We start from the raw sequence: 22,173 nt of genomic DNA, 5'->3' as shown, positions 1-22,173 counted from the left end.
ATTTTCCCTGGGGTTGGGGAGTCCAGAACTAGAGTGCATAGGTTTAGGGTGAGAGGGGAAAGATATAAGAGAGACCTAAGGGGCAACTTTTTCACACAGAGGGTGGTACATGTATGGAATGAGCTGCCAGAGGAAGTGGTGGAGGCTGGTTCAATTGCAACATTTAAGAGACATATGGATGGGTATATGAATAGGAAGGGTTTGGAGGGATATGGGCTGGGTGCTGGCAGGTGGGACTAGATTGGGTTGGGATATCTGGTCGACATGGACGGGTTGAACCGAAGGGTCTGTTTCCATGCTGTACATCTCTATGGCTCTATGTAAATGAAAAAAGATAAGCTTAAAACAAAACACACATAAACAGATCAGCCTCTGAATTTTCTGTGAAGAGTTTTTATTTCGACATTGCAGCAGGGGTTAGCAGTAACATTGACAGGTGATTGGGATATCTGGTCGACATGGACGGGTTGAACCGAAGGGTCTGTTTCCATGCTGTACATCTCTATGGCTCTATGTAAATGAAAAAAGATAAGCTTAAAACAAAACACACATAAACAGATCAGCCTCTGAATTTTCTGTGAAGAGTTTTTATTTCGACATTGCAGCAGGGGTTAGCAGTAACATTGACAGGTGATCAAGCTTCATGATACTGTATTTTCCAGATTGGTTTAAATTCTATAATTTTGATGACTTTTGACTGTGATTGAATTCGGAGTGAGAGAGAGTGAGTCCTTTGTTATCTTCTTTCCATTAACTGGTTTTCAGCTCTCAGAGCGAGACAGGATCTTCCTTTGTCTGCAACACAGGGTGACTCTGAGATAGTCCTTCGACTGTGACCATGATACATACTAACATATGAATCCAGGTTGGTATACATGAGAGCACCCGGTCCCACTTGTCTTCTCTAGTAGATTGAAACTGACTTTTTAACCCCTGTCCTTGTATACTTTTGGAGGATCAAACAAATATCTCTGCAAGAGGTGCTTTCTGCCAAGAGAGAGAGATAGTCAGCCTGTCATTATCCTTTCTGATTAAATATCCCCACCCCATTTGAAGTTACCCTGATAATTTACATGTGCAACATTCTCTGGGCTTTGCATAAGGCAATGCCAGACAGTCACTGAATTTAAATCCACAGTTTTTCTGTCGCAGTTTTCCCTTTAAAAGTAACACTTCTTTGGAATGAAAAACAGGTAAGAATCAACTGGTATTAGATAAATAGAGAATTGAGTGCATGGGGCTAGAAAAATAGTGTGGAAGAAAAGAGTTTCACTTCATTTGGCACTAACACTAGTCTTGGTGAAAATGAGAGCTGTATTTTTGGGATGGCTTACACCTGAACCATGCTCTGTGTTCTGTCAAATTGTACAATCAGGGTTGTGGTGACAGCTTTAAACTAATAAGTCAATGGAAGGGATCAAGTGAGGTGAGATATGGTAAAGGGTCAGAAAACAACAAAATAATAGAGCAGGGAAGAAATTTGCAAAGCGATTACCAGTTTGTGATAGGAAGTGACAGAACCTGGAAACATAAGAATTTGACAGCAGACGGTAAGACAACAAAAAAAGAATTTAAAGTCCTGTATCTGAATATACGCAACATTTGTAACAAAAGGACTTAATTTTTAGCATTGACACAGAAAATTTTTTATGACTTGATAACCATTACAGAAACATAGTTGAAAAGTGAGTAATGCTGGGATATGAATTTTGAAGGGTATTTGTCATGTTGGAATGACAGAAAGCTAAGAAAAAATAGTACATTAGCCCAGCTGATTGAGGATGGCATTAATACTAAGACTTGACCTTAACTTGAAAGATCAAGGTGTAGAATCAGTTTGGGTAGATGTAAGAAGTAGAGGAAGTAATAGGTCATTTTTAAGAATGGTTTTTAAGCCTCTTTCAGTAGTTACACTCTAGGACAGAGCATATAGGAACAAACAAATTGCAAGTATAAGAAAGAAACTGCAATAATCATGGGTAGCTTCACTTAATTAGGGGACACTTTAACCTACATGTAGATTGGCAGAATCAGAATAGCAAAGGTCGGTTAGAAAATTAGTTCATAGACTTTTATTTTGGACAATTTCTTGGATCAATACATATTAGAGCTAACCAAGGAGCAGGTGATCTTAGACCTGATAATGTGCAATGAGACAGAATTAATCAATAACCTCATGTGAAGGTGCTCACAACATGATAGACTTTCATGTTCAGTTTGAAAGCATCGATGACTAATACTTTAAAACTAAATAAATGAGACTGTGAGAGTATGGAAAGAGAGTTGGCCAAAGTGAACAGGAAATCAAGTTAAAAAGTATGACAGTAAAGTTGGTTAGCTAACAGGTAGCAGATATTGTGGATAAATGGATCTTATTTGGGGTTTGCAGGATCAAGGCAATGAAGTGCCACATTTATTAATGTTGGATCCTCAACAATTAGTATTTTGTATCAATGATTTTGAAGATGGAACTGAATGTGTGGTGGTTAAATTTTCTGATGATGCTCAGATAGATAGGAAAATAAGTTGTCAAGAAGAGTTAGTGATTCTGCAAAGGACTATGGGCAGGTTAAGTGAGTGGGCAAACATTTGGCAGATGCAATTTAAAATGGGTAAATGTAAATTGTCCACTTTGACAGACAGAGTAAAAAAGGAGTATAGTACTTAAATTATAGAGTTCATATTCCGGCAGTACAGGATTTGGGTGTCCTGGTACATGAATCACATTAAGTCAGCATGTAGGTAAAATAAGTAATTAGGGAAACAATGAAATGTTGTCATTTCTTGCACAGGTACTGAAGTATGAAAGTATGGTTGCACAGGACACTGGTGAGACTACATCTGAAGTACTGTGTACAGTTTTAGTCTCCTTATCTGAGAAAATATATAATTGCTTCAGAAACAGCTTAAAGATGATTCACTTGCCCATTCCTGAGAAGAACATCATTTCTTTGTCCAAAGGTAGAATAGGTTAAGTCAGTGCCAAAATGAAATTTAAGAGAATAAAAAAATCACCTTATTGAAACATATAAGATCTTGAGGGGTTAATGTAGATACTGGAGTATGTTTTCAGGTGAGACTAAAATGCAAATGTAGTTTAAGAATGAAACGTCTCCCTGTCAAGACAAGAGATGAGGACAAATGTTTTCTCATAGGGTGACATTAGTGTGTGAAATTCCCTTCCCCCGAAGATATTGGCGGCTGTAGTTTAATCAGGACTGAATTAGACAGATTTTTGATTGACAAACCATTGAGGATTTTGTGTTATAGGCAGAAAACCAGATCAGCCATGATCTATTTGAACAGTACAGCTCTCCCAAAGGGCCAAATGGCCTTTTCTTGCTCCTAGGTTTTATGTTTCTACTTTAGATATTCTAATTTCAAAAGTAAGCATGAGGCATGCAGTGTATATTCCTGATGCTAGCACTTTTCATCCTTATCAGTTGTTTAAATATTTATATTTTTGTAGCACTCAATAAGCCACACAGTAACACTGCTCTGCAGGATGGCATAAACAATGTTTACAGTATCTGCCAACATACTGTAAATAGTACAATGTCACTTTTCAATGAGGTGAATTCTAAAACATCATGTTTAGTGCTTTGCAACAAATGTAGTAACAGAGGAAATCTTCAGAGACATGTTTACATTACAAAAAACTTTACCCAAGAAATAGAGAAGAGTATCGGACCAATATTTCTCCCCAATACCGTTACATGGGCTGTAGGATCAGATGAATAGGAGTAGGCCATTCAGCCCCTCAAGCCTGTTTCATATTCAATGAGATCATGGCTGTTTTGTGGCCTAACTCCATAGGTTTTAGTCCATATCCCTTAATACCTTTTTTTAGACAAAAATTGATCCATCTCAAATTCAAAATTAACAACTGATCCAACATCCACTGCCATTTATGGAACAAAGTTTCAAGCATCTACTATCCTTTGTATGCAGAATTACTTCCTGAACAGTCTGGCCCTAATTCACAGACTGTGATCCTTAGTTCTAGAATCCCCAATCACTGGAAATCGTTCATCTTTATCCACCCTGTCTTTTCCTGTTAATAGCTTGATGACTTCAATCGGATCACTCTTAATCTTCTAAATCCTAGAGAAAATAGGCCTAATTTGTGTAATCTCTCATCATAACTCCTGCAGTCTGGGTATCATTCTTATAAACCTATGTTGTATTGCCTCCAAGGCCAATCTATCCTTCCAAGGTTTTCTGCCCTGCTAACAGTACTCCAAGTGAGGTCCAGCTATGCTTTTGTATAACTGTAGCATAACCTCTACATGCTTGTACTATAGATATAAAGGCCAGCATTCCATAAACTTCCTTAATTATTTTCTGCACCCATACATGACATTTTAAACATTTATGCACCTGAACCACCAGGTCTTTTTGGACATCCACTATATTTAACTTCATACATCTAGAAAGTACACACTTGCTTGCACTGAACTCCATCTGCCACAGTTATGCCAATTCACTTAGTCTTTCAATATCCCTTTGCAGGTTTATGCTCCAATACACCTTATTAGTCATGGGACGACAAATTAGGGAAAGTTCAGTTCTGGCTGTGTGAGTAGCATTCTTACTTTTGAGTCAAACACTGCATTCAAGCTTGATACTAAAGACTTGGATATAAATCTTTAAGTTGACACTGCAACACAGCACCGTCACAACGTGAACTTTATAAAACTACTTACCCTATCTACTCTCAGTTGGACATGGAAGATCAACTGACATCATTGAGCAGAAGAGAAGGGGAGTGATTTCTGATGTTCTCTTTGAAAAAATATTTCGTGCAATGTGGACATCACTGTCAAAGCCAGCATTTACTTCTCATTGCCCCTTCAGAAGCTGCTGCTGCTGAGATCCCTTTTTGAACTCTGCAGTTTATCTGGTGTTTTCCTACTCATCGTGCTGTGAGAAAAGGAGTACCAGGATTTGAATCCAGTGACAGTGAATGGCAATGTGGTATCAATTCAGGATAGCTTGAAGGGGAATTTGCAGGTGGTATTCCTACACACCCACTTATCCTTTCTTCCTAGGCGATAGAAGGCAAATATTTGGGTGAAAACTGTAAAAAGGCAGGTTACTCCATGTGCATCTTGTAGATGATACATACCATTGTCACTATGCTTTGGCTGCTATTTATCCATCAATCATCACAAAAAGATTAAAATTAAATCAGAAAGCAGGTCTGGCAGCATCTGTGGAGAGAAGACAAAATTAATATTTCAGGTCTAGTTACCTGAAACTGGATCCAAACCATTTACCCTTCTTTCTCTCTACAGATGTTACCAGACTTACTGGTTTTTCCAGCAATTTCTGTTTTTGTTTCTGATTTCCAGCATCCGCAGTTCTTTTGATTTTTTGTTGTTTAATGACAATAGAAAGATAAGCTGGTCATCATCACTGGGGGTTTGCTGCATGTAAGTTTCCTGCCACTTTTCATACATTATGACAGGACTCCACCTCAAATCTGGCGATAAGTAAGGCAGTCCAACAGCATCCTATCATAAGCCACTTCCCCAGCACTGAAGCACTGTTATGACAACCACCTCAATTAGGAGGAACATCTCATTGCCTTCTACAATTACTTTATTCTACAATCAGTTATAGCTGAAGATCCTCAACAGAAACACTTGGAGGACATTGTCAAAGTTTCCACGAACAGGTTAAATATACCCATCAGCTCATAGAACACCCAGCGTTGTGTCTGATCTAATTGGGGACAGCTCATTTGAGAATAGTGTGTTGAACACAGTGCAAACCTTCATCAGGAATGTCCAGGTCTGAGGTGTTGGAAGGAGAGTGCAAACCTCCAAACTAGCCCATGCATCAAACCCTTCAAACACAAACTCATGGTCTGCCGATCATAAATTAGAATTATCAGCTTTTGTTTGTTTTCTTCATTCATGTGATGAGGATGTCATTGGTTAGGCTGTATACAAGTCCAGTTTCCTTCCTTCCTAAAGGACATTGTGAACCAGTTAGGTTTTGCCACCAATTGACAATGGATTCATGGTCTTCAGCAAACTCTTAATTCCAGATTTTTTGAATTAAAATGCTACCTTCTACTGTGGTGGGATTTGAACCTAGCTCCTCAGGATATTGCCTGGGTCTCTGGATTAACAGCACAGTGATAATACCATCTTATCATTGCCTCCCCCATTTCAGTGCCATTGAATCAGAGTGGAAGCAAAAAACGCCGGGATACCAAGGGACTGTGAAGAAGAGAGATAGTTCAAGAGTACTTCATTTGATATCATGAGCTTTGGAATGTCCTGAGAATGTGAAAGTTGCTATGCAAATGTTAGCCTTTCTTGTTGATGCTTTGTATTTAAACAGCAGCAGCTTTGAAAAGAACAATTGGAATAAAAGCCCCATGAGAGTGATGGAGGTTGTTAAACATGAAAAGAGAATGTGAGTGGGATTTACATGAATAGCACCTTAAGTTAAATTAAAAACTTTTAAGTGTAAAGAACTGGGCAGAGGTGGGGAGGTGAGGGGGCAGGACTTTTTAACAAGTTGTTTTGTTCTGAAATGCATTTCCTGAAACAATGCTGGAAACAGATTCATTACTAATTTTGTAAAAAAGAAATTGAGTACAAACGTTTTGAAAGTAAAACATTAGGACTGCTCTGGGGAAGGATGAGGTGCTGAGGAACTAAATGGAAAGTTCTTTTAGAGAGCAATCCCAGGGATGATTATCTAATTTGTGTTATACGACTCTATGTGTTGAATTTTAGAATCCAAATGTGTGTGGGTTGTTGTTAGATCAAACGTGCCAATCCATCTAAAATCTGACACCAGCCGACCTCCAATTAACAACAACAACACTATATTTACATAGTGCCTTTAATGTATTAAATTGGACATGGTGCCTCACAGATGCATAATGAAATAAATTATGATCCTCAGCCACATAAAGGTGATGTTAGGTCAGGTCACTAAGAACTAGGTCATAAAGGACAAAATTGAGATGGAGATGTTTTGGCAGGGAATTCCAGAGCATGAGATACTTAGAGGATAAATGATAGTGGAACAAAGGACAATCAGTTATCTTAAATATTTTTGTGGGGTTGGTAGCCTGTGGCTCAAGTCTGGCATAGAGTGGTGCTGGAAAAGCACAGCAGGTCAGGCAGCATCCAAGGGGCAGGAAAATCGACGTCTTGGGCAAAAGCCCTTAACGTCGGTTTTCCTGCTCCTTGGATGCTGCCTGACCTTGATCTTTCTGTCTCCATTTCTGGCAATAGTCTGTCCACTATTATCCATTACAAGCCCACTGACTCCCACAGCTATCTGGACTACAGCTCTTCTCACCCTACGTACTGTAAGGACTCTATCCCTTTCTCTCAGCTCCTTCGCCTCCGCCACATTTGTTCCGATGAGACCGCTTTCCAAAGTGGTGCTCTTAATATGTGTTCCTTCTTCTCTAACCGTGGCTTCCCACCTACAGTTGTTGACAGGGCTCTCGACAGCGTGTGGTCCATCTCCTGCGCCATGACCCTCACCCCCTCTCTCCCCTCCCAGAACAAGGATAGGGTCCCTCTTGTTCTCACCTTTCACCCCACCAGCCTTCACATGCAAAGAATAATCCTTCGCCATTTTCACCAACTCCAACACGACGTCACCATTAAACACATCTTCCCTTCCCTCCCCGTGTCTGCATTCCGCAGAGATCGTTCCCTCCGAGACAACCTAGTCCACTCCTCCATCACACCTAACACCTCTCCCATCACACACGGCACCTTCCCATTCAATCGCAGAAGGTGCAACACCTGCCCCTTTATCTCTTCCATGCTAACCATCCAAGGCCCCAAACATCATTTCAGATTAAGCAGCGTTTCACTTGTACCTCTTTAAATTTGGTCTATTGCATTCATTGCTCCCAATGTGGTCTCCTCTATATCGGAGAGACAAAACGCCGACTGGGTGATCGCTTTGCTGAGTATCTTCGGTTTGTATGCAATCAGGTCCCGGACCTTCCCGTGGCTTGCCACTTCAACACACAATCCTGCTCCCATGCCCACATGTCTGTCCTTGGCCTGCTGCAATGTTCCAGTGAAGCTCAACGTAAACTGGAGGAACAGCATCTCATCTTCCGACTAGGCACGTTACAGCCTGCCGGTCTCAACATTGAATTCAACAACTTCAGATGATTATCCCATCTCGACCCCTCTGTTTTCATTCTGCTCTGTAATTTTATTTCATTTATTTTTTTAAATATTTTTTTTCACTGTTCTGTACCTCTTATTTCTTGATTGTCTCTCTTTCACTCGCTCCCCACTCTCTCATCAACTTTTTCCTCTCCTCTTTCCTGTTTGCTACCTTCTCCCCTGTTTTCCATTTTGCCTCTCCTTCACCCATTTCCCCCATCCCCCACATATTTTGTCACATTGCACTGGCTTCAGTTTGGTCATTCACAGTTCCTAATCTCTCTATAATCTCTCTACGCATTGTCATTATCATCTCTTTATTGTTACCTTTGCTTCTGGAGCCATGACTCACCTCTTTCAGCCCTATAAATACTTCCCTATTTCTCCCTCTTTTTAGCTTTGACAAAGGGTCAGCATTTTTCTCTCCTTACAGATGCTGCCAGATCCACTGAGATTTTCCAGCATTTTCTCATTTGGTTGCTGCCTGACCTGCTGTGCTTTTCCAGCACCACTCTAATCTAGATTCGGGTTTCCAGTATCTGCAGTCCTCATTTTTACCTAGCCTGTGGCTCAACCTGTTTTACATGCTTTATGGTAACAGGCAGGCTTATCTAGGTGACTCTCAACAATTTTGAGATTATATACTGTACTCCCATTGCTGATCATGATTGGACCTACATAAGCCAATTACATGCTCCAGAATGGTCCCACCTGATTGAAAGGCAAGCCACTCATTCACACGTTCTTCAGACAGGGAACATATCAGAGTGTGGACTTGAGCATGCAGGATTTTCAAGTTTCCTGCCTGAAACTCCGACTACATACCACTCTTGTTAATACCAAGGCTAATGATTCTACCCCGGTAGATTTTCCTTGGTTCATTGTGAATGAGTTTGACCTGTTTTGTCATTGTTGGAATGGCAGCAGAATCTAAAGCAGGAGTTCAGGTGCCTTGGCAGGAGCTGAAGCACAGAGCTAGCAGATCTATGTGGATTACTATCAGCTTTCTGATGGATAGTGGGCCCTTTTCATCTTCACCTGTACCCCAAACTGGAGAACTATTAGCTTTTTCTTTGGCTAGCAGCTGCCTGGGTCATCCAATCCTCCTGCGTACTAGAAGTGAATGCATCTTCATGTGAAGATCCATCTGGTTTACACTCTGAGCCTGTCTCAGCGCTGGTGACTATAAGTATTTGGTCAATTCAATTATGCTTTCTGTTCACCAATTCCCTACTCATCCTTCTGCTCAGACAAGGCTGAACCAGGAACAAAAGCAAGGAACAAGAGTTAATACTTAGAGACATGGGGAAAAAGAGACAGGTTATCATTTTCTGGAAATAACAACAGTTTGCCATCCATAACACTCAAGGGTGAGATTGAAATGAGATTGGGAACCATGGAGAGCTGTGTGTAAATGCTATAGGTGGTCTCCTGCAACCTCAGCAGACCCATTAACTAAGGTGTTGATTGGCGTTTCCTTAAGTGGAAAGTAAATGGATGAAGCCTTTTCGTCCGGTTCCTTACTCCATCTTATTACAAGTGTACTTGCCCTGCAAGAGGAGACTGTCTCAGTTCTAGAGTCATGAAACTTCTTCAGAGTAGAATCCTGTTGCTGGTCTATTGAAGATGTAAAAGGTTCAAGATGATGAGGGAAGAAATAGTGAGGAGAGTGACTGGTGCAGAGCAGTGCAGCAAAAGATGGAGTGAAACGTGCTGGAGAGATTGTTGGGTATCAAGGAGAAGGGGTGTGAGTGCCAAGTTATGGAAAGAGGATTGAGAATATGAATTAAAAGCTAGCCTAGTATGGTCATTGAACTTTTTCATGAATTGTCTTGAGGGGTGTGTGTAAGAGTTCTGGCACTGATCCATTCTGCCACCTTTGCCTACTCATGTAAAGTACCTTGCCATAATATCTTCCTGTCACATAGTGTCAACAACGTTAATCTCCACTTCTGCCATCAATACTTCCCTTGCAATGTTTTCCACAATCATTGAGTCCAGTTTTTGTAAAATCAACAGAGCATCTCCTGTTAAACGACTCAGGTTGAATGTAAATGGCGAATGTAATGGTGATGTCACATTGGACAAGTTTCCAACAGACAAGAGCTGGCAGTAACCTCCTTTTTTAATTTAATTGGGGAGTCATTTTGGGCCCTTTAATATGTCCAAAAAAATCAGGCATCTGCTCTGGACACAGCATCCATTCTCACAAACCATTTCAAATTCACTGTAATCCTGTGAACTTTTCATTTGTTTCTATGCAGTTAGGGGGATCTTGCTGCCTTTTTCCACATAATAAGCCTGTCATTGGTAGTAATGGACTTTGAGACAGCCAGTAAGGGGCTTCATGAATCCATTTTCTTTCTGTATCATACCAAAGGAAGAATATTAACCCTTTGGAAGAACAGATATGACCAGATTATTGAATTTGAAAATTTTAATTTTGATCATAGGCCTGAACATGATGTGAATGCAATATTAGCAAACCATCGAAAGTAGTGGATGCTGCACTAGTCAAACCCTTTACTAAAAGGTTGGATAGCTATTCGGTCTGAAAGAGATTGAAAATTATAGCAGCAAGCAGAGACAATTGATCAAATATTCTGATGAAGACAAAGGTTGAAGTCCTTTTGGGATCGTGGGAATATTATCTGTGAAGTGCAGCCGGTCAGGCCTGAATTATTTATGATTTAACATTAGGCTGATATTCTGTATGTTTCACTTGACCACACGTGGCACTCACGGGAGCATTAACACGTTTTTCCTGGCCTCGCTGTTTGCCTTTTGCAACAGGTTAAATTATAGTCAAGGAGCTTTCACGGTCATGTGGACTGTATTGTGTGTGATATTGTATTGTGTATATTGGATGCAATAGTTTGGATTAGCTAAATTATCCATAATCACAATGCATGTTCGTCCATAAAGCATTCATTGCCCCAAAGTGTGAGAAACTGTGTTCAAGTGACTGCTCCCGGTTTTATGGGAAAGGAATGTATGAAATGATCAGGTTTTTGCACTGTCAGGTTTGTCAGTAAATGGCAGGCCGTGGTGTCTAGCCAATGTTGAATTCTAAACAGGCAGCTAAAACAACATAGGCAAAAGTGAGTACTGCAGATGTTGGAGATTAGAGTCAAGAGGATGGTGTTGGAAAAGCACAGCAGGTCAGACAGCATCTGAGAAGCAGGAAAATCAATGTTTCAGGCAAAAGCCCTTCATCAGAAAATACATACATTTGGGACACCACCCACGCCCTCCACATCCTCCAAGACTTCTGTTTATCTGGCCCCCAATGCCTCATCTTTACCATGGCCATCCAGTTCCTGTATACCTCCATCCGCCAATACCAGGGCCTCCCAACCCTCCATTTCTCCCTCTCCCAACGTCCCCATCAGTACCCTTCCACTGACACTCTTATTCGTTTGGCTGAACTGGTCTTCACCCTCAACAATTTCTCCTTCGAATCCTCCCACTTCCTCTAGACAAAAGGGGTATCCATGGGCATCCACATGGGCTCCAGCTAGGCCTGTCTCTTTGTTGGCTACATGGAACAGTCTATCTTCTGTAGTTACACCGGCACCACTCCCCACCTTTTCCTCCGCTAAATTGATGACTGCATTGGCACCACCTCTTGCTCCCACGAGGAGGTTGAACCGTTCATCAACTTCACCAACACATTCCACCCCGACTTTAAATTCACCTGGACCATCTCTGACACCCCTGTCCCCCTCCTGGACCTCTCCATCTCCATCAACAGTGACCGACTCAACACTGACATTTTCTACACACCCATCAACTCCCACAGCTACCTGGATTACACATTCTCCCACCCTGCCTCTGCAAAAATTCTATCTCTTATTCGCAATTCCTCCGCCTCTGCTCCCTGGAGTACCAGTTCCAGCCAAAACAACATGATTTACCATACGATAATCGATATTGAATCCATCACAACTGATCATTTGAATTAAATAAATGCAGCACAACAGATGCTAAAGAAGGAGAAAAAGGCAACTCAATTTCGAAGCTCCAATGATGTTACAAACCACATGAGAAATGTTCCTATCTTTCCTGTCAACATGAGCTGAGCCCTGGGATTGCACTAGATGTCTGCATCATTTTTAGAGGTAGCAAGCAGTAACATTTCATGCAGCACAACATAGGAATTAAATACATACTGTTTGCAACTAATATGCCTTGCTAAATTCCAAATTGGTAGCTCAATCTGTAATCAGTTGAAGCCTGCATTAGCTTTGACTTGCCAAAGCTTTGCTGGGAATGTCATATTGTTTCTTGCATTTGTACTCTAGAAGGTCAATAGGCACTCAAAATAGTTTAGGTAAAAACAATGACTGCAGATGCTGGAAACCAGAGTCTAGATTAGAGTGGTGCTGGAAAATCACAGCAGTTTAGGCAGCATCCGAGGAGCAGTAAAATCGACGTTTCGGGGAAAAGCCCTTCATCAGGAATCCTATATTCCCGATGAAGGGCTTTTGCCCGAAACGTCGATTTTACTGCTCCTCGGATGCTGCCTGAACTGCTGTGCTTTACCAGCATCACTCTAATCTAGACTCAAAATAGTTTGGGTACCATTCTGTGAATTATATAATGGTAAACCACCTATGTCATCATGCTTGAACTAGCTTTTTGAGTTGTAGGTTTAGTCCCACTCTTTTATTCTTTCCTCCTAGCCCTGCAAATGTTTCCTTGTGCTGGTGTAGGGCCAATAGACATTGAAGAAGGGCTTATGCCCGAAACGTCGATTCTCCTGTTCCCTGGATGCTGGCTGACCTGCTGCGCTTTTCCAGCAACACATTTCCAGCTCTGATCTCCAGCATCTGCAGACCTCACTTTCTCCTCAATAGACATTGAACTCAATGTTATCCTTCATCTTCACTGTGTGCTGTGTAACTCCCAATATACATGGTAATGACATACAACCATTCAAAATATGTACCTGATACCAACAGAAAGTCAGTACATTGCAGTCAAGAGTGGGAACTGCCTTTGACATCTGCTGTCCCCAATCCAGGTGTCCTGAGGCCAATTGTTTGAGCCTACAACCATTCTGTCTGTAAAGTCTACGATTCAGGACATAGTAACTTTACACAATTTAATTCGGGCTATGATGAATTTCCTGTTTTCTAAATCCATTTCTCCTATCTATCATGCTGTGTACAGTTTGATTACACTCTATGGAGCTGTAAATTCTCTCCAACTTGTCAGAGGTTCAGAGTTACCACGACAGTAAATGTGTATATGACATAAACAAATGCGTTATATTGATGACATTATAGATAAAAGGATGTTGCCTTTTTTCTTGTTTGGCTTGACGATGAAATATTGACTATTATTCATATTATTTGCATTATGTATGGAATGAAGGAGCTACAAGGGAACTGTTAAGCCTTAGGCCAATGCAATCAAATGCTGCAACCACTATGTGCTACAAACCACAGGGGGCTGTATGGCAAGCTAAACCCTCTTCTGGTGGACAAGACTGCTGGCTGTGACACTCGCAATTCCCTGCAATAATGCCACTAGACAATTAGGGTGTAAACCAGTTAAGCAGATAAGATACCAGCTGAACTTCAAACCCTAAAATGCATCTCCACAAATGAATATAGGATACTGTCAACTGAGTTAACTAGTGCAACATTGACCGAATACTTGATCTCCTGCAGAGCCTTTGAAGGTTAAAGAGCAGCAGCTGCCAAACATAATGTACAGGGACAACTGAGCAAAGTTCCCAACTTCACTCATATTTATTTGAAAATAAAGTGCTGCTGCATTTATGGAAGTAGACAATAAAATAATCCTTCCATTTGAATTCCAAGCAAGCTTGTGCTGCTTACACAGTGCTGTACAACTTGAGATGCCAGCATTTCATTTACTCACCAGGGAGAAATGCTTCATTGCCAGGTGGATTGTAAGAGAGATTTGAAGTAATGTGCTGACAATTTGAAAGCAAAGCACTATGAAATGGACACACGTGGGAGATCTATCAATATCTGAAAATAAAGGACAAGTTCATATTTTGAGAGCAAAGCCCACTTTATCAGAACAACACATTCCCTCAAAAGAAAAGCCTTTTTCTCGATCCTGAAGGGCCCATGTGCAGTTGTAGAGCTTTGTAAGATTGTAGTCAAACCCATTGCAATTGTAGGGAAGAGTAGCCGCCTTGCTGACACTTGAATGTTTTGGCCACTTACTAATTCATATTAACAAGGCCCTCCATAGCACCCCCCCCCCCCCCCCCGCCACCCACATTCCTATAGATTTTGTATTATATGCTACCAAATATTTTACTTTAGAAACCTCACATCACAAGGACATTGGTCGGTGAAATGTAATTCAACTAATTTATAATATTAAAATTGCCATTCTGGTCCCAAACCTGATGGAACTATTTTTCATTTTTATATCTTTTTACACCTATTTGCTGTTAAACTGTTCCAGTTCCTTTATGGATGCTACAGCTGAGTCAGTGTTTCCTGTGCTAATTGGCAGTAAATGATCCTTATTGTAAGTAAATACAAAGTATCAGCTCAGCACATTTTAAAAATTATATTCCTCTGGCTTCATTGCACTTTTTTATACTCGCAACCATTCTCATCCTCTTAGCATTGACATTGGGCAGAATTTGACGAGTCCCCTGCAACCAGCAGATTTGTAAATGTAGGGACCTGCAAAATTCCCCAGCTAGCCTTCCCACTTGCCCTCAACCTGTCTGAAATTTGAGAGAGTGGGGAGGCCTGGGGCAGTCCACTTACTGAAACTCTTAAGCAGCTAAATGAATGGCCACATCAGCCAAGGATAGGGGACAAGAGTGTTTTAGTGGTGAGGGAACTGGAGGTCACCCCTGCTTAGGCCTTGGGTGCAGGATCCCTTCCATGAATGAGGTATCTGTACCAAAGTGTCACACGTCTCCCTCACCTCCCATCACAACTGACCTTCCCTCCTGTCCTTTTCAACTCAACCTCTACCCAGTGGCTTCCTTCTGATCTGTGTCATGTGACCCTTGTGTCCTGGGCTCCTGGTTCTTCAAAACTGGGGACGAGTTGCAATCCCAGTGATGTCAGTGGGATTACGGAGCTGCCAGTGCACAGTCTTTTAGCCAACTTGATTCCCTCCACATGATATTGGGAAACAGGCTGAGCATGTTACGTACAGGTAAACCTAAGGGCCCTGACAACATCTCTCTGACTGATGATTTGTGCAACAGAACTAGCTGCACCTCTAGCTAAACATTTGGCTAATACTGCTGCGCTCATAGTTAGCTGCTAATTCTTAATATCTCTGGGTTGTGGGTGTTTACAGATACTCCATGAGGCTGTTGGCTCATTTCCCATGAGTGAGGCTCCTCCATTCCTGAGGTATTATACTGAGGAAGTTAGAAAGCCACAAAGGGATCAGTTCCATTGAATTTTCAGTTTATATTAAAGACTCTTAACAAAACTCCTACTCGATAGGAAAGAAAACTTGTGAGTTGGTCAGCTAAGTAGGATATGCATGTAATCCTGCTCAATTTCATATATACAACACTAAAATTTGAATCATTTCTTTGGCTTTGAAATCTGTTTATTCGTTCTTATTACTTCACAATACGATGTCTAGTCACTTGTTCAGTTTCTGTCTCTCATTAAATATGCTTATTACTCAATATTTTAAAACAATTTGTACTATCCTGAACTGCATTATCACAGTTAATTAATTAATTGGCAAGGCTTCATACCTTTCTACATTGTCAGTGATCTGTGTCATTGCCTCATGGTTACTTTAAAGGATGGCTGCATTGATTAATGTTCAATTGGTGACAGAAGTTATGCCAATATGAGGAAACATGGAGGTAGCAAAGCAAGTGAGGAACCATTAAGGGAAAGTGAGACTTTGTGTTCCTCATGCAAAGCACTGGCACTGAAACAAGAGGTTGAAGCTTTTCCGCGGTAGCCACTTTTATTTTTACTCGATAAGCTTGCCTAGGAGTAGGACAAATCTAATTGATAGGATTCTTTACACTACTATTTCTATTCAGTATGGAGGTAATACTTTATTGGATGTATTAATGGCATTTTAAGAAAAAGGGAACAGGAGAAACAGCATAAAGAAGCTAAAGCTGAATAAGATAAATAAGAGGGGCTAAAGCAACAAAGCTGGAGAACTTAAGCATTTCTTGGGATCCTGAGCTCAGGTGTGGCATACCAACCCTGTTTGAGGAGGGAGGGAATGATACCGAGGTAGAGGGGGAATGGGGATGCTACCCTGGTGCCTCCCGTTGAGCCCCCTATGACTCCGTCCCCGTTGCTGTACCCGAGTCCTGAGAAAACCTGTATAGCTGATCGGGTTAAGATGTGCTCTAGGAAACCAGCGGCACCCTGTTACCTTTGCACTGGAGTTCACCATCTCCATGTCACTCACCCAAAACTGTGCTCCCCATAAGACAGCTACTGAACCCCAAGGCAGATGAGGAAGACAAGCCACCAATTATCGGGATCTATGTCCCCTGGAAACCCCAAGCGATGATCATGATAATGAATCAGGCTCCAGTCGCTAAAGATAAACCTATCCAATTCACCCAATATGTCTGGCACACAATTCAAATGGACAATGCAACACCTTGGGATCTGTTTGCCCTCTGTTGTATGATCTTGTCACTAGAGAAAGTTACTAAGTGGCAGGAACAAATGGGCAAGGGTGACGGAAAGGGACCAGCCCAGACTTACGATGAATTAAACAACAGATTCAAAGAGGACACCTCGAGTGTCACGTGTATGGTATGCACATATAATATGGATTGGTCTGAGAACACCAGGACACAGATGAGGAGAGCCCTTATTTATTATTGGGATGACCAGAACAACCCCAAGTCACACAAAAACTGAGATTGTTCAGCTGCCCCATGATCACAATGCACCTTCAGCCAGTCCTGATGAATTTCATTGGGACAGAAATACCTCAGACCTGCCACTTGAACATGCGGACTTTGCTTTTTATGTGGATGGCAGCTGTTTTATTTCACCTACAGGTCAGTGATGCTCCAGATACACGATTGCGATGGATTCTGAAGTGGTTGATCCAGTGGCTTTGAGATTCCACTGTCAGGACAGAAGGCTGAATTGTTTGCCCTCACTCGGGCTTGCATCCGGGCGGAAGGGAGTTTGGCCAATATTTATACGGACTCTCATTCTGCTTTCGGTGTTGCCCACGACCATGGCGCCTTATGGGAACATAGGAGATTTTTAATCTCCATCGGGCAACCCATTAGTAACGCTGTTTTTGTGTATAATCTTTTGCAGGCCTTGCAGTTACCATCCAGCCTAGCGATGATCAAATGTTAAGCTCACACTGGTACCGCTGACAGAATCTCCAAGGGCAACATGCAAATAGATGCCGCCAGCAAGCAGGCAGCGTTACAGTCCACTTTCCTGGTTCCAATGGGCTCACAGCAACGCCTCGTTACAAAAAGTATGAGGACGGGTATGCCAGACATGGGTGAGATACTTTCTTACCAGGGGGACGCCCCTACAGAGGAACACAGACTGTGGGTTACAGATGGGGTGCACCCTTGATGTTCATAGCAAACTGTGGGACAGGTCTATGTTCCTTCTTTGCTTTGACCAATCTTGGTGGATTATGTACATAACGGTACACACCGAGGCAAGGAGGGAATGGTCAGCATTTTGCTACAAACCTGGTGGCACCCTGATTTCCAAAACAATAGCTGAGAAACAAGCCAAAGCATGATCCGCAGAAAGACTAATGCTGGAAATGGGATACCTTGCAGTTCAGGGACTACCTCCTTGCCTGGTGGGCCTTTCAATTGTCTACAACTGGATTTCATAGAATTAACCAGGGAGCAATGTTATAAGTATTGTTTTGTAATAGTAGATGTATTCAGCGGATGGACTGAGGCAATCCCAACAACAGACAACACGGCTGCAACAGTGGTAAAAATATTGTTGAGAGAAATAATTCCCCACTATGGACTCCCAGAGACAATAAGCTCAGACAATGGGCTATACTTTGTGGCTAAAATTAACCAGGGGATCTGCAGGGAACTCGCAATAAAACAACAATTCCACTGCACTCACCACCTAAAGGTGGCTGGAGTGATGGAATGAGCAAATGGTACCCCCCAAAAAAATAAGCTGGCCATACTAAAACAGGAAACAGGGAGAGGTTGGTTGAAGGTCCTACCCTTGGCCCTCTTCCACATGAGGGTTACCCCTTCAAGCAAAACCAGTCTGTCTCCTGCTGAGGTGGTTTACGGGAAATCCATGAGGACCCCATGGGATAGTCCGATCCTCCCCCCCCCCCCCCCCCCCTCCCTGAGAGACCAGATATGAACACCCTGGGAGAGGAGGTCAGGGCTTACCTGCAGGGGCTAACCAATCTCTCCAAAATTTGCATTCGCAGGTATGCCAGGCTTACCGAGAGATCGGTGATCTGCCTGAAGGGGAGTACCGCGCTGCCGAGCCAGGACTTGGAATGAAAGAAGCTGGGACCAAGATGGTAAGGACTGTTTTAGGTGCTGTTGACCACCCCCATGGCTGTGAAGGTACAAAGGCAGCCCCACAGAATACATAGAACCGACTGCAAAAGAATCAGCGTGGAAACCGACTCCGATAACAACAAAGATGCCTTCCATACTTGTGACTGTGGTGACTGTGGGGACTGTGACCTTGGGAACAGATGGATTTTAAACTGACACCCCTCTGCATAAAAGCTTTTTGCACCTGGCTTCCCAGACAGCCCGTGTAATGAGGAGAGACACCCGCTGCTGGTTATGTGTCCACATGCCAACCCACTTGGTGGGGGTGGGAGTTCCTTTGTGGCCAGTACCTTTTCGCTGGCACAAAGTCGTAAATGGCTACTGTGTCGAAGCCTATCCGGTGATCTTGCTAATACCGATGATGCACGGGAATGGCAGTTGGCAGGGGATAACATGACTTTATTCAGGGGCTGGCATCAACCTAATTACAACCAACCACTTAGACCTCCCTCCACACCAACCTAATACCAACTCATGGCAACCAACAGCTTCCTTTCCCCTAACTCATCCCCCTATCCCTTTATATTCCCTATTCCAACTTATGCAACTCATCCAAACCTATGACCCACCACCACACTTTGCCCTTGTGTCTTCAATGCCAACTGACCCAGTAGCAACCATGGCCTGACATGAAGTGCCATACTCAGATGAAGTAAAATAACCTTCTCCGTATCTATTGAAGCCTTCATTTTATTAAAAATATAACTCTCATTCATAAAAGAAAGTGAGGATTGCAGATGTGGGAGAGTCAGAGTCGAAAAGTGCGGCACTGGAAAAGCACAGCAGGTCAGGCAGCATCCGAGGAGCTGGAGAATCAACATTTGGCCTGATGAAGGACTTATGCCCAAAACATTGACTCTCCTGCTCCTCGGATGCTGCCTAACCTGCTGTGTTTTTCCAGTGCCTCACTTTTCAACTCTCATTGATAAAAGCCTTTTCAACATATTTAAGTCACTTCAAGTACTCATCTCTTATAACTCAAACATTTCCATGTTTTTATTCATTCATGCGACATGGACATTATGCAGGAGAATGTGACGGAAGTGACTGCCTTCCTCAAATGATGCAGTCCTTGGGCTGTAGGGACATCCACACAGCTGTTAGAAAGAGAGATCCAGGCTTTTGACCAGGCAACAATGAAGGAATGGTTCCAAATCAGGACAGTGGGTAATTTGGAGGTGAGCTTGCAAGCAGTGGTGTTCCCCTGTACTTGCTGCACTTGCCCTTCTAGGTACTTTCTTTAGAAGGTATTGTTGAAGGAGCTTTGATGAGTTACTTTGGTGAACTTGTAAATGGTACACACTGCTACCACAGTGCAATGGTGGTGGAGGGAGTGAATGCTGAAAGTTGTGGATGGTGTGCCAATCAAGGAGACTGCTTAGTTCTGGATGGTGCTGAGCTTCTTGAGTGTTGTTGGACCTGCACCCATTCATACATTGGAGAGTATTCCATCACAATTCTGATTTATGCCTTTTAGTTGGGAAGACAGGAAAATTCCTAGTCATGGATCTGCTTTTGTAGCCACAATTGCCAAATGGCTGGTCAATTGTAATACCCCAGGATAGTGATAGTGGAGAATGCAATAATGATAATATCATTGAACATCAATGCTGAAGGTTAAAGTCTCTATTGTTGGAGATAGTCATTGTCTGGCATTTGTGTGACGCAACTGTTACTTTCCATCTATCAGTCCAGCCTGGATGTTGTCCATGTCTTTCTGCATATGCACTGATTCGGTATCTGCGGAATCAGGATGATATTCGCCATTGTGCAAGCATCAGCAAAAATTCCACTTCTGACCTCAGAATGGAATGTAGGTCATTTGTGAAGCAACTATGAGGAGGTGATGGCCTAGTGGTATTATCTCTAGGCTTTTAATCCAGTGACTGTTGTGAGGACCCAGGTTTGAATCCTGCTGTGGCAGATGGTGGAATTTGAATTCAAAACATGTTTGGAATTAGAAGTCTAATGATGACCATGAAATCATTGTTGATGGTTGAAAAAGAAATCATCTGGTCCTCTAATAACCTTTAGGGAAGGAAACTGCTGTCAGTACTTGGTCGGGCCTACACATGTCTCCAGATCCACAGCAATATGGTTGACACTTAGCTCCCTCTGGGCAATTAGCTTAATAAATGCTGGCCTGGGAGTGACACCACATCCTGTAAAGGAATAGCAAAAAAAAATAGAAAATGTTTGAGGTTAGAATACCACCCTGAAGAACTCCCCTCTCACATAGCTATTCACCAAGTATAGATAACCTCTTTTTGACTTCTCTTTGTCAAACAGTAATCATATTATGTTAGCATTCAGATTTATGTCACAAATATCTGTTGAAATTGCAGAGACTGATTTTCTTTTCAAATGCATGCTGGCTGACTTGTTCCAAAATTTAAACAGCAGGATATTTAAATAACTTGACAGGGTGACCATTCCAAAGACCTTATCTGCTTTTTTGACATTGTCATGTTTAGTCTTAACAGTACCAAAGAGATCTCTTACCTTGTCAAAGAGCTCCTGTTGGTTTACAGCTTTCCCTCAAACTTCAAAAGCCCATGGCTCATGTTTCAGAAACCTGGATGACAAACCTTGCTTCTGTTTAAAAGGTAGCTGCTCTCTGAATTGTACTGTTGCAGCTGTGAAATGCAGAAATGTCAACTACCTCCCACTCCCACCCCCTTCACACCCAATGGAAATGGTGGGTTCTGTGTTCAGACATAAGAATTCTAGATTCTGGTCTGTGCCTCTATTTTGCTTAAATCAGAGCCCTTTCGACTTTCTGAAAACTCACGCTTTTATCTCGTTGAACTTTATCTGTCAGAGGTATACCCAGTTACTTTGTCTCTCTGTTGCCCGTTTCCAATGTTCTGCTTCCACCTTTGTTAATTACTCTACTTACTAAATTTAGATCGCTTCAAGATTGAATTTAACAAGTTGAAGAAAAATCAACATTGGGTATATAATCACTAGCACAAGAGGAAATGAGCACGACAGAACTAAGAGAGTATATTTTCCCTTGCCTTTCTCCTGAGAAAACCCAAAGATAAAGATGCAATGCAAATACTAATCCTTGCTTCTGTTTGGCACTGCAATCAGACATTATTTATAGTTTTTTTTTCCAGTGGTTGTAATAGAAATGAGTGCACTATTATAATTTGTAGATTATTCAGTGCTGAACAGTTCTGCACACAAATTGTTATTTATTTACATTTGTTGATGGTGACAATGTGTAATGTTGTGCCATTATCCCGTCTTTTCCTCATTTGAAGCAAATTTGTGGTGCATTTTTGATTGTTACCCATACTTGGAAGTATCATTGGTGTATAATCAAACTTTCAAACTTGTGTATCACTACAGAGAAGGCATGCAAAATTCTAGATTATACCTCAAATCTTTTGCCCATGTTTGATGACAAGAAGTGCAAACTTTACAGGTTTGGATTTTATGCTCGTCTGCCAGTGA

At 41.9% G+C, this 22,173-nt stretch overlaps 1 long non-coding RNA gene across 1 annotated transcript in view; it reads left to right on the top strand.

Annotated features, from left to right (window-relative positions):
- Positions 1–19,323, top strand: part of LOC122553210 — a 34,910-nt gene extending 15,587 nt beyond the window's left edge. The window contains exons 2-3 of the long non-coding RNA XR_006312632.1: positions 17,456–17,651; positions 18,576–19,323. This is a non-coding gene — a long non-coding RNA (uncharacterized LOC122553210). The remainder of the gene's footprint in view (positions 1–17,455; positions 17,652–18,575) is intronic.
- Positions 19,324–22,173: the final 2,850 nt, after the last annotated feature.

Source organism: Chiloscyllium plagiosum, chromosome 9 (assembly GCF_004010195.1).
Source record: "Chiloscyllium plagiosum isolate BGI_BamShark_2017 chromosome 9, ASM401019v2, whole genome shotgun sequence".
NCBI classification, from domain to species: domain Eukaryota; kingdom Metazoa; phylum Chordata; class Chondrichthyes; order Orectolobiformes; family Hemiscylliidae; genus Chiloscyllium; species Chiloscyllium plagiosum.
Note: the sequence above shows the minus strand (reverse complement) of the source record. Positions and strands in the feature narration are given on the sequence as shown.